The sequence below is a fragment of the Bufo bufo genome, chromosome 4 (assembly GCF_905171765.1).
Source record: "Bufo bufo chromosome 4, aBufBuf1.1, whole genome shotgun sequence".
NCBI lineage: Eukaryota > Metazoa > Chordata > Amphibia > Anura > Bufonidae > Bufo > Bufo bufo.
This window is the reverse complement of record NC_053392.1, coordinates 410,056,596-410,072,790: the sequence shown is the minus strand read 5'-3', so window position 1 is coordinate 410,072,790 and position 16,195 is coordinate 410,056,596. Positions and strand designations below refer to the sequence as shown.

The window sequence follows — 16,195 nt, the reverse complement described above, 5'->3', positions numbered from 1 at the left end:
CAATTTCCTTACTTTCTGCTGAAATTATAAGCTGGACCTTTTTGTCTACAAAGAACTAGCCTTTGGACGTTACAGGCTGTAGTCTCTCCCTACATAGTTGATCTGGAATTGCTCCTTGTGGTGCTGTAATGGAGGATGTCCTGAAAAGTCGTCCAACTTGAGCTGGCTTGGTGGGTTTATAAGTTGTGCAGTAGGCTGTCTGCAAACACATCCCTCGCTGCTGTCATGGGGGAAAAGGGGCGATTTATCAATGTTGCAAAAATGAATGGTTATTGGCTTTTGGGTCAAGAGTGGCAGGATTTCTGAAGCTGTGCAGTTTGTAAACGATTTCTGTGCTACTGTGGTGAAATTGTATAATTAGTGGACAAATGGCACCATTGCAAATAAGTGATGTGAGAGGTAAACCTCTGCTATAAAGGTGTGCCAGGGCGGACCAACACTCTACAGTGGAGCAGTTCACTGCCAAAGTGAACCAGGGTGCTACCACACAGGTGTCTAAAACAACGGTACAGCAAACCTTTCTGCATATGGGGCTCTGAAGCAGATGGATGGTCACTGCACCTCTGCAAGCAAAGTTGCATTAGCAAAAACTGATTTAATTTTCATGGAAGTATCGGAATTGGACCTCCTCTGATTGGTAAAGGGTTACCGTTTTGAGTTTTCTGCTTCATTGAATGCATGGATGTTAGCATGTCAGGCGAGAAACATCAGTGGACCAATAACCTGCAACTGTTACTGGAAAAACACAAGTTGGTGGGAGCAGCCTTATGGTCTGGGGAATGTTTTTGTGTTTTTCTGAGCCCACTCATCCATGTAGATAGCACTTTCAACTGGTTTGGGTATGAATCCATTCTTGCACATGAACACTCCTACTCTGTCTACCTTGGGGCAGATAGGATCTTCTATTAAGACAATACGACACGGCTAGAAATGTCTGACATTGGCTGGAAGAGCATGACCAAGACTTTCTAAATACTACCCTGTCACCCTAACTGGAGTAAATGGAGTATTTCAGGGGTGGACTGGAAATAATCATCCTCAAGACAGTGATACAGTGGAATACTACAGTGGGGGCAGTAGTATTTTGTGCTGCACTAAGGTATAGCTGGCCAGATCTACTTCTCTTGCCCTGCCTTATGTCAAATTGGATCCGCCTACAACATAGGAACACTTAAAATGTTATCCAGTGCCACTTTAATTTTACAGTCCTCCCCTGCAAGCATCTGTGGGAAAACCTCAATTGTCGTGTTCTATGGCTCCTTCCCCACGCACAGGGCTGTTTCTAGGGAATTTTACCAACAGGGCGGACATAAAAAAAGCGCATCACATTATACACTGCTCGTTTCCATGGTTACATACCACCCTGCAATCCATCAGTGGTGGTCGTACTTGCACACTATAGGAAAAAGCATCAGCCTCTCTGGTGGCCGGGACCATGGAAGCGCACGTAGGCTGGTGCTTTTTCCTATATTGTGCAAGTACGACCACCACTAATGGATTGCGGGGTGGTCTGTAACCATGGAAACGAGCAGTGTATAATGTGATGGAAAAATGAATCCAGGAAGCAATATGGAAAATAACAATACATTAGTAAGTGGCTTGTATTGACTTTTTCTCCATGATAAATGCCACTTACTGAAGTGAGACAACCCCTTTAAGGGCTCATCCATCATACAGTGGGCACACGTCCGGTGCCCTTATATTGTGCACCCGCTGTTATTGTGGGCCACAATACAGGCACGGCCATGTGCATGAGCCCTTACACATGGTAAGCTTAGATATGTGGTTCAGCAGGCAGTATAACACATGATAAGCTAAGATACAGTGGTTCAGCTGGCAGTATCATACACGGCCTTTGGTTGCTATCAGTAATATTTTCCTTTTAATCTACCACTGCATTTGCCAATAACAGCCTTCCCAGCACACGATGACCTCACACAGATATGCTATTTTGACCTTCTCATCATGGCCGATCTTTGCAGACAGGTTTAGCTTGGCAGGGAGTAGCCGCTAAGCCTGCCGATCTATCAACCACCTAGAACATGACGTCACTTTCTGCTGCTGCTGTTGAGATGCCAGTCATGACGTCCGTGGGCGGGGCGTAGTGGAATGGGTGCAGGTCAAGGGCGTTGCTAGGGTCGAAAAAGATTTGGGGCCCAAGCCCCAATGATTATGGCCCAATTCTCTAAGTCCCTCCCCCTACACAGCATTTTGCTGTACTTGCTATACAGCCCGACATACTGTACCTCTTGCATCCAGTGACGTCTCCTTTGATGTAGATGTTCTCTTTCCTCATCTTCTCCTTTCAGACCAGACCATCATTTTTCAGCTATTTTTCGTCTCTGCAGTTTGACAAAAAAAAAAATCTTGGTTTACTACTTTTCCATCATCCTCCCATCTTCTGGACAAATCATCCTACCACCCCCAATATTATACTGTAGAAACCGATAAACCCCCTGATAATACTAGTATCACACAGAGCCCCCCCATATAAAATACCCCTTCTTTGTGGTTTCAGTAGATGCCACCCAATAGTGTGCCTCTCCATGCCCCCCCCCTTCCAAATCATGTGCCACAAGTATTGTCCCGAATAAAAAACACTTATACTTACTTACCTCCATGGTAGCGATGCGATGCAGGCCTCTTCCGGCCTGTGTCTGCAGCGGCCTCTGATAGGCTGCGGGCACATCAGAGGAACAAGGAAGGGAGACACCTCTCCCTCATCTCCCCCCGATCCGATCTCTGCCCTTACACTTACTATATTCTCGGAGAGGGGGGGGCAATTGACCCCTTGCACCCCCCCCCCGATCCGCCAGTGGCTGCCAGCCTGTAAATAGATGCTGACGGCGCCCCCCTCTTCTTGCTGGAGACACGCGCCCCGTGCGGTCGCACCCCTTGCCCTGCTGTAGAAACGGCCCTGCCCATGCACCTCTAGCAACTGTGGAAAGCACTGCAGTGCTTAGCTGGTGGTCATAATAATATGACTCGACTGCTGTGTATATCTGCAGTGAGTTAACATTGTTGAAAATAAATAGTTTACATCTGTCCTTTTTGAGGTCATTGGGACCTCTTAACCTCTGTTTTTTTGTTCCTGCAGAGGCCAATCAGGACATCCTCCAGGAGTTGCTGTCATGGTGGACTCCTGGAAAGCCAATTCCCGGTAGAGCTAATTCCTGGCAATGAGTGCCTGCTGTATAATACAGCCGGCACCCGCAAGTGATGGCACAGACCCAGCTCCTGAGCCTGCGCCGGCACAGGGCAGGAACGTCATTAATGCTGTGTTGTAATAGTACGTCGCTCAGCGGGAAGAGGTTTTGGGGGTAAACCCATTAGGCTACATGCACACGACTGTATGTATTTTGCGGTCCGCAAACTGCGAATCCACAAAAAAAATGACATCCGTATGTAATCTGTTGTAATAATGCCTATCCTTGTCCTCAAAACGGACAAGAATAAATAGGACATGCTCTATTTTTGTTAAATTTTTTTGCAGGGCTACGGAACGGACATACGGATGCGGATAGCACACTGTGTGCTGTCCGCATTTTTTGCGTACCCATTGAAATGAATAGGTCTGCCTCTTATCCGCAAAAAAAAAAAGGAACAGACACGGAAACAAAATACGTTTGTGTGCATGTAGGCTTAGGCCTCATGCACACGACCATTGTGTGTTTTGCGGTCCACAAATTACGGATCCGCAAAACACAGATGGCGTCCGTGTGCGTTCCGCAATTTGCGGAATGGCACGGACAGCCATTGATATAACTGCTTATTCTTGTCCGCAAAATTACCAAGAATAGGACGTTATATTTTTTTGGTGGACCACGGAACGGAGCAACGGATGTCCACATCTTTTGCGCCCCCATTGAAGTGAGTGGGTTTGCATCCAAGCCGCAAAAACTGCGGCTCAGATGCGGTTGTGTGCATGAGGCCTTAGTCTGAGTTACAGATGAGTGGATAAATCAGCCTGCCTGAGCAGGGAGGGGCTGGCCCCTCTGCTCATTAGGCTCACTCACACCTTGATTGACAGGGCCAGACATCTCGCCTGGCCCTATATCCTCATGTCTAATTTAATATAAATGTAACACTTTAAAAATTTTTATATAAACTTGTAATTACATTTTTTTAATAAATTAGTTGCATGCTTCAGCAGTCTGTGTGCCTAAACTGAAATCTATGGTAGCTCATAGCTGTGTACATTTCAGTCATCATGGTTTAAACGACGATGAATTTGATGTTAGACCTTCATAGCTCTTGAAATGCAGCATTGGAAAAAAATATAAATAATCGTCCTTAACACCTTCCTGACATCTTCTGGACATGATGGCTTCCGCTAAGCAGGTGCCAATTCTGCCAGTTACCTGCAGTTTTACCCAACAGACTGGCAGAGTCTGTGATTGGAAACGACTTTACTCACAAACTTTTAACCTCCTCAGCACAGCATTCGGGAGTCGTCCAGTTGCTATGGCAGCCTGGGTAGAAGTGATAAGATGATCGCATGTTGAAGTCCCTTAGGGATAAGGGATAAAGTATGAAAAACGTTTTTTAAAAATTCAAATCGCATCCTTTGCCCATTTTTTTTTACAAATTAAAATAAACAGTAAAAAAATAGATTGCTCTGAAAATGGATGTTAAAGGAAATCTGTCACATGGATTATCACTATTGGGCTCCATTCACACGTCCGCAATTCCGTTCCGCATTTTGCGTAACAGAATTACGGACCCATGCAATTCCGAGCCGGAAAAAAATAGAATATGTCCTATTCTTGTCCGCAATTGCGGACAAGAATGGGCATTTTCTATTAAGTGCCGGCGATGTGCGGTCCGCAAAATGCGGAACGCACATTGCCGGTGTCCGTGTTTTGTGGATCCGCAAAACACACACGGATGTGTGAATGGACCCTTAAAGTAAAACTATTGCCATGTACAACATAACACCTCCTTCCCTTTCATTTGGCATTTCTTTTTTTTTTTTTTTTTATCTTGTGAAAATCATCTTTGTATGATATGCAAATTAGGCAGCAAGGTGCCCAGAGGGGCTTTATTTTATTTCAATGGTGCCCAGGCCCGCCCTCCAGCAGAGCCTAAGCACGCTGGGCTGAGACTCCACATCCCCATAAGCGTTGTTGCCGCCCCTCCCCCTCGACATCACTGACGCGAGGTATAGCTGCCCACAGTTTTGTATCGCAGAGAAATCTCCCGCAGGCGCAGTACTGAAGACTACCTGTGTCCTTCATTTCAGCCTCAAATGTGTCACTGGGCATGCACCTGCGTGAGATTTCTCTGCAGGTAAGTGTTTTACTTTATTATTGATAATCCATGTGACAGATTTTATTTGAACTATAAAAAAAAAAAAATTGTCCATATGGTTAATGCCACAGCGAAACTAAATCTACAGTATATGGTTATTTTGCCAATTTTTGGTCACCTCTCAAAAAATTATTTAATAAAATTTATCACAGTGATACACACCCCAAATCGGTAAAAACTGCTCTGTAAACGTAACTATAAAAAGGTTATGGGGTCAGAATCTGGTGATGCAAATTAAAAAATATATATTTTTTTGAAGTTTTTATTTTTTAAAAAGTATTTAAAACAAAAGAAAACTATGTGGCATCACTGTATAAGATAACATGTCCGTTTTACATACATTATAGGGCAGTGGTGACGCACCTATGGCACGAGGGCCAGAGGTGGCACTCAGAGCCCTCTCTGTGGGTACCCACCCCTTAGAAAAAAGTCTATGGTGTACCAATATGCCTTACACTTTTCCTGCCATTCATCAGAGCAGGATGCACTATGAATGGCACAGGCAGCACACTGACTGTAGACCGGCTATTAAGTACACGGAAGATATACCGTATTTTTCGCTTTATAAGACGCACCTGGTGATAAGACGCACCTAGATTTTAGAGGAGGAAAATAAAAAAATATATATTTTGAACCAAAAGGTGTGCTAAAAAACGTAATAACAGAATGTTTCACACTGTTATGGGGGAATCTGGTACTGACGCACTGATATGGAGGGATCTGCGGAAAACGCAAGCACTGTTATGGGGGTTTGGCAGATGACTCACTGTTGTGGGGGGATCTGTAGATGACACTATTATGGGGGGGGGGGGGGGTCTACGGTTAACCTAGTTATGTTATGGGACTATACCTCCCCTCATCCTTAATAATTTATTCATGTACTGCAGAGGGGGCTATTGTTACATTTAATATAAACACTTACCATTAAACACCAATTACGGTACAGTCCCTCAACAGTGTTTATATTAAATATGACTAGAACTCCCCTCATCCTTAAGAATACACCCGTGTACTGCAGTACATGGGTGCATTCCTGTGGATGAGGGGGTTATAGTCACGTTTAATATAACTATGTAGGCAAATAATGCTACAGTTCCTAGACAGTGTTTATATTAAATGTGACTATAACCCCCCCCCCCCCCCCCATTCTTAAGAATACTTCTATGTACTGCAGTGGCAGGATGCATTCCTATGGATGAGGGGGGGTTATAGTCATAGTCATATTTAATGTTCAGGTCTGCCCCTGAGCGCCCCCTTTTTTTTTTATCCTGGCTGTCACTCACTTGAGTCGACGAAAGGCCAGTATGAGTCCCTCCCTTCTTCCTTCCTAATAGCAGCGCCGCACATAGCCAGGAGGGAGTAAGCTGAATGGTGGAGGTGGCGGAGCAGCAGTTCCCGCTGGCGCTCACCACCAATTAGCGCGACATGCAGAGGAGAAGGAGAATAGCTCTTGTCAGTGGCATGCCTAGAGTGTTTGGCACCCGGGGTGGGTCATTTCTCTGGCACAATCACCCCCCCCCCCCCCCAAAAAAATAAATAAAAAAATATATATAAATAAATAAATACTTTAAAGAAATTGTACCCCCTCACAGTAGTATTGCCCTCATTGTACAACCTTCACAGTAGTTTTGTACAGATGTGTGCCCTCCGTAGTTATGCCCTCTCTGTGCCCCTTTCAGTTGTAATGCCCTCTTTGTGCCCCTCCACTGTAGTAATCCCCATTGTGCCCCCTTCATAGTAGTAATCCCCATTGTGCCCCCTTCATAGTAGTAATCCCCATTGTGCCCCCTTCATAGTAGTAATCCCCATTGTGCCCCCTTCACAGCAGTAATGCCCTCTGTGCTAATAATGCTCTTTTTACCTCCTGTGTATTAAAAAAAAAAAACACAGTAACTACTCACCTTGTCCTGTTTCTGAAACTCTCATACCTCTCTTCCCCTGTGGCATAGATCGCACTGCAGCACTTTGGGCGGAGCTTATGCAGATTTCTGGGCTGCATGCTCTGCCCCCACACAGGCTGGCAGCGCGATCTGTGTCTGCAGGCTGAATGGTGGACAGGGGCGAAGTCTTCCTGCTTAACCATTCAGAGCACCGCCGCCTGAAGGAGGGGAGGAGCACTGGGAGCTGAGCGGTGAGTGACAGGACCATCTGTATTGATGGAAGCGCTCATTGCTTCTGGCACCCCTTCCCCCACCCCCTGAGATCTGGGGGTGGACTGACCCCCCCCCCCCCCCCCCCCTCCCTCCCACCCCCTTAGTATGCCACTGGCTCTAGTCTCTCCTCCTCCTCTGGAATGGACCCCGGCTGCAGATAAAGGACGTGCGGGCTGGCAGCATTCGGTGGAATGTTTCACTGCTGCCTCCCGCTCCTGAGTGCTTCATACCCCCTGCCTGCCCCACACTTCTTCTTTCTAGGTAGCAGGCTCGCTTATTAAAGCTCCTGCAATGTGCCGGCCACGATGATTTTGGCATGCGCTTTATAAGACTCACTGACTTTTTACCCCCATGTTCGGGGGAAAAAAGTGTGTCTAATAAAGCGAAAATGCAGAACTATATTGACTGTAGTATTCAGGTTAAATTGCTGTGTTGGCACCTTGCGAATAAATGTGGGTTTTGGGTTGCAGTTTGTGCACTGTAAAAGGTTCGCCATCACTGGTATAGGGAATGCCGTAAGCATGAAAACTATAAAAACAATGGTGTGTGTGTGTGTGTGAGTGTGTGTGTTGTTTTTTTTTTTTTTTTGTATTCCAATTACACCCTATTTTACAACTTGTGCTGCAAAAAAAAGTCCTTAGGCCTCTTTCACACTTGCGTTGTTGGGATCCGGCATGCACTTCCGTTGCCGGAGGTGCCTGCCGGATCCGTAACAACGCAAGTGTACTGAAAGCATTTGAAGACGGAACCGTCTTCCAAATGCGTTCAGTGTTACTATGGCACCCAGGACGCTATTAAAGTCCTGGTTGCCATAGTAGGAGAGGGGAGCGGGGGAGCGGTATACTTACAGTCCGTGCGGCTCCCCGGGCGCTCCAGAATGACGTCAGAGCGCCCCATGCGCATGGATGACGTGATCCATGTGATCACGTGATCCATGCGCTTGGGGCGCCCTGACGTCACTCTGGAGCGCCCGGGGAGCCGCACGGACGGTAAGTACACTGCTCCCCTGCTCCCCGCTACACTTACCATGGCTGTCAGGACTTTAGCGTCCCGGTAGCCATGGTAACTATTCAGAAAAAGCTAAACGTCTGGTCCGGCAATGCGCCGAAACGACGTTTAGCTTAAGGCCGGATCCGGATCAATGCCTTTCAATGGGCATTGATCCCGGATCCGGCCTTGCGGCAAGTCTTCAGGATTTTTGGCCGGAGCAAAAAGCGCAGCATGCTGCGGTATTTTCTCCGGCCAAAAAACGTTCCGTACCGGAACTGAAGACATCCTGATGCATCCTGAACGGATTACTCTCCATTCAGAATGCATTAGGATAATCCTGATCAGTATTCTTCCGGCATAGAGTCTCGACGACGGAACTCTATGCCGGAAGACAATAACGCAAGTGTGAAAGAGCCCTAAGTTAGCTATGTGAACTGAAAAATGAGTTATGTCTCCTGAAATGCTGCGGGGGGGGGGGAGGGGAATGGCTGTATTAGGAAGGGGTTAAGACCCTAAGAGGCTTGATAATTAAGGAGACAGGGGGAAATGCTGCAAACAATTTGGAACCCTAATAGGATCTTCTGTTTGTCTAGATGTCTCCTGTCTCATACAGCAGCACAGCTGGTCCGCCATGCACAGTGACACAGTAATATGAAGAAGCCATTCGGATGTATGGCAGTTCTCTATCAAAAACATTCACATGGAGGGATGGTCACAGGGAGGAGAATTAGGGCTCTTGCTCGCAAACTTAGTTTTGGTCCACCTCTGATCACATTTTTTGCAAATGTATTTTTCCGATCTGTGGTTTGCAGATTGCAAAATGGCTACAGTTGTGTGCATGAGGCCTTAGGAGGTGACCCACCATAGTGATATTTTAAGATGTCAGCTAATCAAGAAGTTCCTTGTTTGTGTTGTTTCTGAAAGATTAAAGTTGACTTTATAGAAGTGTAAAAGATCTGAGGTGACAGTTATTTCTGTGTGAGAAATATCGACAAAAGAGGAAACCGCTCTAGCAATCCTTAATATCTCACACGCTTGACTGAAAACTGCGTAAGAAACTGGCTATTCAGATGATAAAACATGTCTTCTCACACCCGCTGTGGCAGCTCTACCATGATTCCATACAAAGTTTCCATATTTGGTGCAATTTACCAATATCTCCTTTTATAGAGCAGATTACTCAACTGGCAATACTGGTATCATAGGAGTATGGGCTGTTTCCAGCAGTACTTCTCAGATGGGATTCCACAGGGTAGCTGCAACCTTGCCAACCTCTGGTAGCCAGGTCACGGTAACCGAGGTATTGCCTTCTAATTCATGGAGCTATGGACCACTGCAGGTCATCAGGGTTGTAGCTGCTGCATCGCAGCTTTACTCCCTACGAATTCGTCATATACTATATATGTAGTAGTACATGTCAATCATCCAAGTGAATGTCCTATAATGTAATAGATAGCCAGACAGTTTGTGTGTGTAAAAATAATATAGGATGATTCATGGCAAGTGTGTTGCATACATATAACACTGTACCTGTGTGGCAGTGTTATCCTGGAGACTTGATTGCCTTATACCAGAGGTCTTTAATGGGTTTATTCAAGACAAAAAAAATGTCCCCATACGCCGGGCCCCTGGCACAGAATATACTTACTCACCTAAAGAATTATTAGGAACACCTGTTCTATTTCTCATTAATGCAATTATCTAGTCAACCAATCACATGGCAGTTGCTTCAATGCATTTAGGGGGGTGGTGCTGGTCAAGACAATCTCCTGAACTCCAAACTGAATGTCAGAATGGGAAAGAAAGGTGATTTAAGCAATTTTGAGCGTGGCATGGTTGTTGGTGCCAGACGGGCCGCTCTGAGTATTTCACAATCTGCTCAGTTACTGGGATTTTCACGCACAACCATTTCTAGGGTTTACAAAGAATGGTGTGAAAAGGGAAAAACATCCAGTATGCGGCAGTCCTGTGGGCAAAAATGCCTTGTGGATGCTAGAGGTCAGAAGAGAATGGGCCGACTGATTCAAGCTGATAGAAGAGCAATGTTGACTGAAATAACCACTCGTTACAACCGAGGTATGCAGCAAAGCATTTGTGAAGCCACAACACGCACAACCTTGAGGCGGATGGGCTACAACAGCAGAAGACCCCACCAGGTACCACTCATCTCCACTACAAATAGGAAAAAGAGGCTACAATTTGCACGAGCTCACCAAAATTGGACTGTTGAAGACTGGAAAAATGTTGCCTGGTCTGATGAGTCTCGATTTCTGTTGAGACATTCAAATGGTAGAGTCCGAATTTGGCGTAAACAGAATGAGAACATGTATCCATCCTCTGATGGCTACTTCCAGCAGGATAATGCACCATGTCACAAAGCTCGAATCATTTCAAATGTGTTTCTTGAACATGACAATGAGTTCACTGTACTAAAATGACCCCCACAGTCACCAGATCTCAACCCAATAGAGCATCTTTGGGATGTGGTGGAACGGGAGCTTCGTGCCCTGGATGTGCATCCCTCAAATCTCCAACTGCAAGATGCTATCCTATCAATATGGGCCAACATTTCTAAAGAATGCTATCAGCACCTTGTTGAATCAATGCCACGTAGAATTAAGGCAGTTCTGAAGGCAAAAGGGGGTCCAACACCGTATTAGTATGGTGTTCCTAATAATTCTTTAGGTGAGTGTGCTTGGCTCACTGCGCCGCTCCTGGTCCCCGCACCGCCGCTGCTGCTTCTCCCCGTGCGCAGATGAAAACATCTGGTGGGGCAGGGAGCCAGGTAAGTATATTTAGTGTGAGAAGCCCGGCATATGGGGGGAATTTCTTATTCTCGGATAACCCCTTTTAACCTTTTGTGGGTCATAAGCCGCTTTCAAATACTGCAGATGGGGTGGAGACACTCTGAGACAATCTTATGAAAGTTACAATTGAATGATATGGCGCTTACCCAGGTGTTAACTGTCATAGTGATATGGTTGGGGCCCGAACATCACTGGTGACACTAGTGCACAATATTATTTGCAGCTGGGGAGCCACTGTATTGTACAGTTATTACATGCACTATTTCTAATTTGTCTTAAAGGGCTTCTGTCACCCCACAAAAGTCATTTTTTTTTTTTTTGTATAGTTACATTCCTTATAGCGCGATTATAGGAGAATATAATGGTCTTACTTACTTTCATGCGGCCATTTCTTTAGAAAACGAAGTTTTATAATATGTAAATCCGGTCTCTACCAGCAAGTAGGGCGTCTACTTGCTGGTAGCCGCAGCAGAAAACCGCCCCCTGGCCGTGTTGATTGACAGGGCCAGCCGTGATCTCCTCCTCCGGCCGGCCCTGTCAGTATTTCAAAAATCGCGCACCTCTGTTCATTCGGCGCAGGCGCTCTGAGATGAGGAGGCTCGTCTCCTCAGAACTCCCTCAGTGCGCCTGCGCCGATGACATCACCGAAAGAGAAGACGTCATCGGCGCAGGCGCACTGAGGGAGTTCTGAGGAGACGAGCCTCCTCATCTCAGAGCGCCTGCGCCGAATGAACAGAGGCGCGCGATTTTTGAAATACTGACAGGGCCGGCCGGAGGAGGAGATCACGGCTGGCCCTGTCAATCAACACGGCGAGGGGGCGGTTTTCTGCTGCGGCTACCAGCAAGTAGACGCCCTACTTGCTGGTAGAGACCGGATTTACATATTATAAAACTTCGTTTTCTAAAGAAACGGCCGCATGAAAGTAAGTAAGACCATTATATTCTCCTATATCGCGCTATAAGGAATGTAACTATCCAAAAAAAAAAAAATACTTTTGTGGGGTGACAGAAGCCCTTTAAAGGGGTTTTGTCACTTCAGCAAATGGCATTTATCATGTAGAGAAAGTTATTTTGCGCCACTTAATAATGTATTGTGATTGTCCATATTGCCTCCTCACTGCTCATATCCAGGGGTTATAACCACCCTGCAGTCCAGGAGTGGTGCCCATGCTTGCACATAAGAAAAGTCCCATCCTAATCCTTGTCTATGTGCACTCACACTGATCTAGACACTAGAGAGGCCAGCGCTTTTTCCTGTAGTGTGCAAGCACGGCCATCACTGCTGGATTACAGGGTGGTCATAACCATGGAATCGAGCGGTGGAAAAATAACTCAAGCAAGCAAAGGAGACAATATGGAAAATCATAATACATTAGTAATGCGCAGCTCCCCTCCATTCATTTCTATGGAGCCACCGAAAATAGCAGAGCACTGGCTTGGCTATTTCCGTAGGCCCCATAGAAATGAATGAGAGTTGTGGCCGCGCAAGGGCAGTGTGCTCCCATACAGTACTATTGGGAGAGCGCTTGGTGGTGGCCGGACCTGGGGAAACCCAGGGTCCTCCGGCCGCCACCTTCCCCACTCTCTTTTTTTCTGTGTAAGTGTGGGTCCCAGCAATGGGACCCACACATATTGAACAATAAGGGCAAATCCTAGCATTATGCCCGAATGGTCTCAGATGAGAATACCCCTTTAACTTACTCTACCTGAAAAATGCTTCTTGCAGAAGTGAGATAACCCCTTTTAAGGTGGCTTTACACTGTCCGATTGTCGGGCAGACTTTCTGGGGTGAACGCGCTTTCCAGATGATCTGCCTGTGTAAAAATGCCGCTGATGACTGAGCAAAATGCTTGTTCATCGGGTGGAACAATCTTTCATGTGAACATCTAAATCTTCGTTTCTCGGCAGCAGATCGTGGTGTATATAAACAGCACTCTGCTGTCCAGAAACAATGAATTTGTATAGGGATGTGAAATAGTAGTATCCAAGTAAATGCAGTGCTTCACCTCCACAGACAAGCGGGCATTTGTTGGGAAGGAACGCTTCCTTCATGATCGTCTGCTTCATCTGGCTATGTAAACCAATCTTTAGTGGCCAACTTTACTTTGTAGTGAATTGGACTTAAAAAATCAAATTTAAATGATGTGGTTGGAGTTGACGTTTCATTGCTGTGGTTTGCCAATGAGGAAGACAGCAGCAATATAAAAGAACTCAATGGGGCAGAATTGTAGTGTTACTCTGGTGGCCTATGCCTGCCACTGTCCCACTCCTCCAAGTGGGCATGGGCACCACTTCACTTAACCAGCTTATTGCTGTGCTGGTGGTCCAATTTGCTTGCCCTTCTCTGCCCACCAGCAGCAGATGACTGCTGGCCTCCCATATGGCCCTTCCTGCCGCAGGCCACGGCCTGTGCTTGCCTGTAAGGTCCCCTGCTCTGTTCCTAGGGCATGCTTACTCTCTGGCTCTTAAAGGGCCAGTGTGCACCCTAGTTTTCTGGTCATCTTAGTGTATGTAAAGGGGTTCTGTTACCTCTTTTTACCCTATAGAGATGCGGACATGCACTGCTAGATCGCCGCTAGCATGTCCGCAATATACCTCTCCCATAGCTCTGTGTGGTTTTATTGAGTGTAAAAATTGATTTTATATATATGTAAATCAGCCTGGTAAGGAGCCCAAGGGGCTGTACTAACCGTTCTGGAGCCCAGTCACGCCCCCCTGTGAATGAGCCCAGCACCACCTGTAACCAGGAATCTCCTCCTTGCTCACAAAGTCAGATCGCCGTAATCTCGTGATGCGCGAGCTCACGCATGTGCAGTTCCTTCCCCGAGGCTGATGCTAGCACAGGGAAGGAACACTATGCCGGCACTGCGCATGCACGAGCTCGCGCATCGCGAGATTACGGCGATCTGACTTTGTGAGCAAGGAGGAGATTCCTGGTTATAGGCGGTGCTGGGCTCATTCACAGGGGGGCGTGACTGGGCTCCAGAACGGTTAGTACAGCCCCTTGGGCTCCTTACCAGGCTGATTTACATATATATAAAATCTATTTTTACACTCAATAAAACCACACAGAGCTATGGGACAGGTATATTGAGGACATGCTAGCAGCGATCTAGCCCTGCATGTCCACATCTCTATAGGGTAAAAAGAGGTGACATAATCCCTTTTAAGGCACCTTACTCTAGGTTACCTAGCTTTCTGAGATTCTGAGGGCCTGTTTACTGTACTGGCCCTTATGTCACCTGCTTTGGACTTAACGGATTTGCATGTATTCTGCCTGCCCTAAACGCTGCCTTCCTGACTACGAGTGTTGCCTGACCCCCTCAGTGCTTCGCACTGGTGTCTTTGACCTCCGTATGTCAGCAGCCAACCACAAAGGGACTATACGAAGAGGTAGCAACCTGGTGGATTCCCCTGCAGCGAAAGCAAGATCCCTGTATAGGAGTTAAAGGGTAAAAACCAGGGGACTGCTGGTATAACTCCTTTAGGACTAGCCAAAAGTCAAACCAGTTGGTTGGCTCCGTAATGTGGCTTAAAATGCACCAAAACTGGCATATATGCTGTCAGTTTGAGGCTTTTTGTCTATTAATAGACTCTTCATAAGTGTCTAGAATAGGGGGATATTTTTTGTCAAGACCAGAATAAGGAAACGTTTCTAACATCTAGCAAGATGTGCCAACTCTATTACTTTGTCTGCCGCTATGACACATTTGGTACATCGTCAAATAATTGTGACATTTTCCCAGCAAAAAAAGTTTGTGAAACCAGAGCAAGGTGAAACTTTGAGGGCAAATTGGACTCCTTATATCTGGCTTTAGAGGTTGTCGCCTCCTTTTATATTAATGGCCTAGCCTCAGGATAGGCCATCAATATCTGTTCAGTGAGGGACTGACACTCCTGCTGTTCAGGGGTAACTCTGGTGCAGAACTACGCAGCTCAGTCGATTGTGTAGTGGATCAATATGGTTACTGCAGCACTGCTCCCATTGAAGTGAATGGGAGCAGTGCTGCAGTGACCAACTCCCTCCACTACACAGTGGACTGAGCTGTCTAATTCTGCACCAGAATTACTCCAGAATTGGTGAGGGTGTTGGGGTGTCTGACCCTCACTGACTAGATATTGATGGCCTGCTGTGAGAATGGAGCTTCAGTATAGAGTGGCAGTTAGGTCAAGACAAGCTGATTATACAGTCCCTGTCCTGGGAGCCACTGAGTGCACCTTTTTTATATTTAGGGTAATTGTACCACTGCCGGGAATATCAAGAATAGCACCATGACCATTGTAATCCAGGGAGGGAAGGGATGAAAATGAGCTCTTAACAAACTCTGCCTCTAGATGTAAGGCAGCTATCCTATAAGTCAATATTCAGCTCTTAAAAAAAAAATAATCCTTGAGACATGACTTGGATATTAAATAAGCCAAGCACCTCATCTGCAGACAGCTGTTTCAGGGTGTGAGGAGCAAACACCCCGAAACAGCTGTCTGCAGATGAGGTGCTGTCTTATTTAATATCCAAGTCATGTCTCAAGGATTATTTTAAGAGCTGAACATTGACTTCTAGGATAGCTGGTGGCATTAGAGGCAGAGCTTGTTAAGAGCTCATTTGCATCCCTTCCAAAATTCCAGAGGAGCATGTATGGCCTATAATTCTCCTCACACTGATTTAAGGTGCTCTCTCCCATTGTAAACCATAAATGTTGGTTTTCAATGGCTGCATGTATCGTGCTAGAGCGGAGATGAGCTCTGACACATACAGTGGAACCTGATTAACTCAACAACCTCTAATACAGGATTGCACAACCTGTGGCCTGGGTGTGCATGCAGATTGTGATGTCTTCCAGTATAGCCTCACCTATTAGGAAACAGATATGCTTTTGTGATCTGAAGGTTCAGATAGACTTTCAGTAGATGGCTGCATAACTCTGATGCAGAGAA

The 16,195-nt window shown here is 46.2% G+C and overlaps 1 protein-coding gene across 2 annotated transcripts in view; it reads left to right on the top strand.

Annotated features, from left to right (window-relative positions):
• SFT2D1 (SFT2 domain containing 1) overlaps positions 1–16,195 on the top strand; it is a 97,452-nt gene that overhangs the window by 41,367 nt on the left and 39,890 nt on the right. The window lies entirely within an intron of this gene.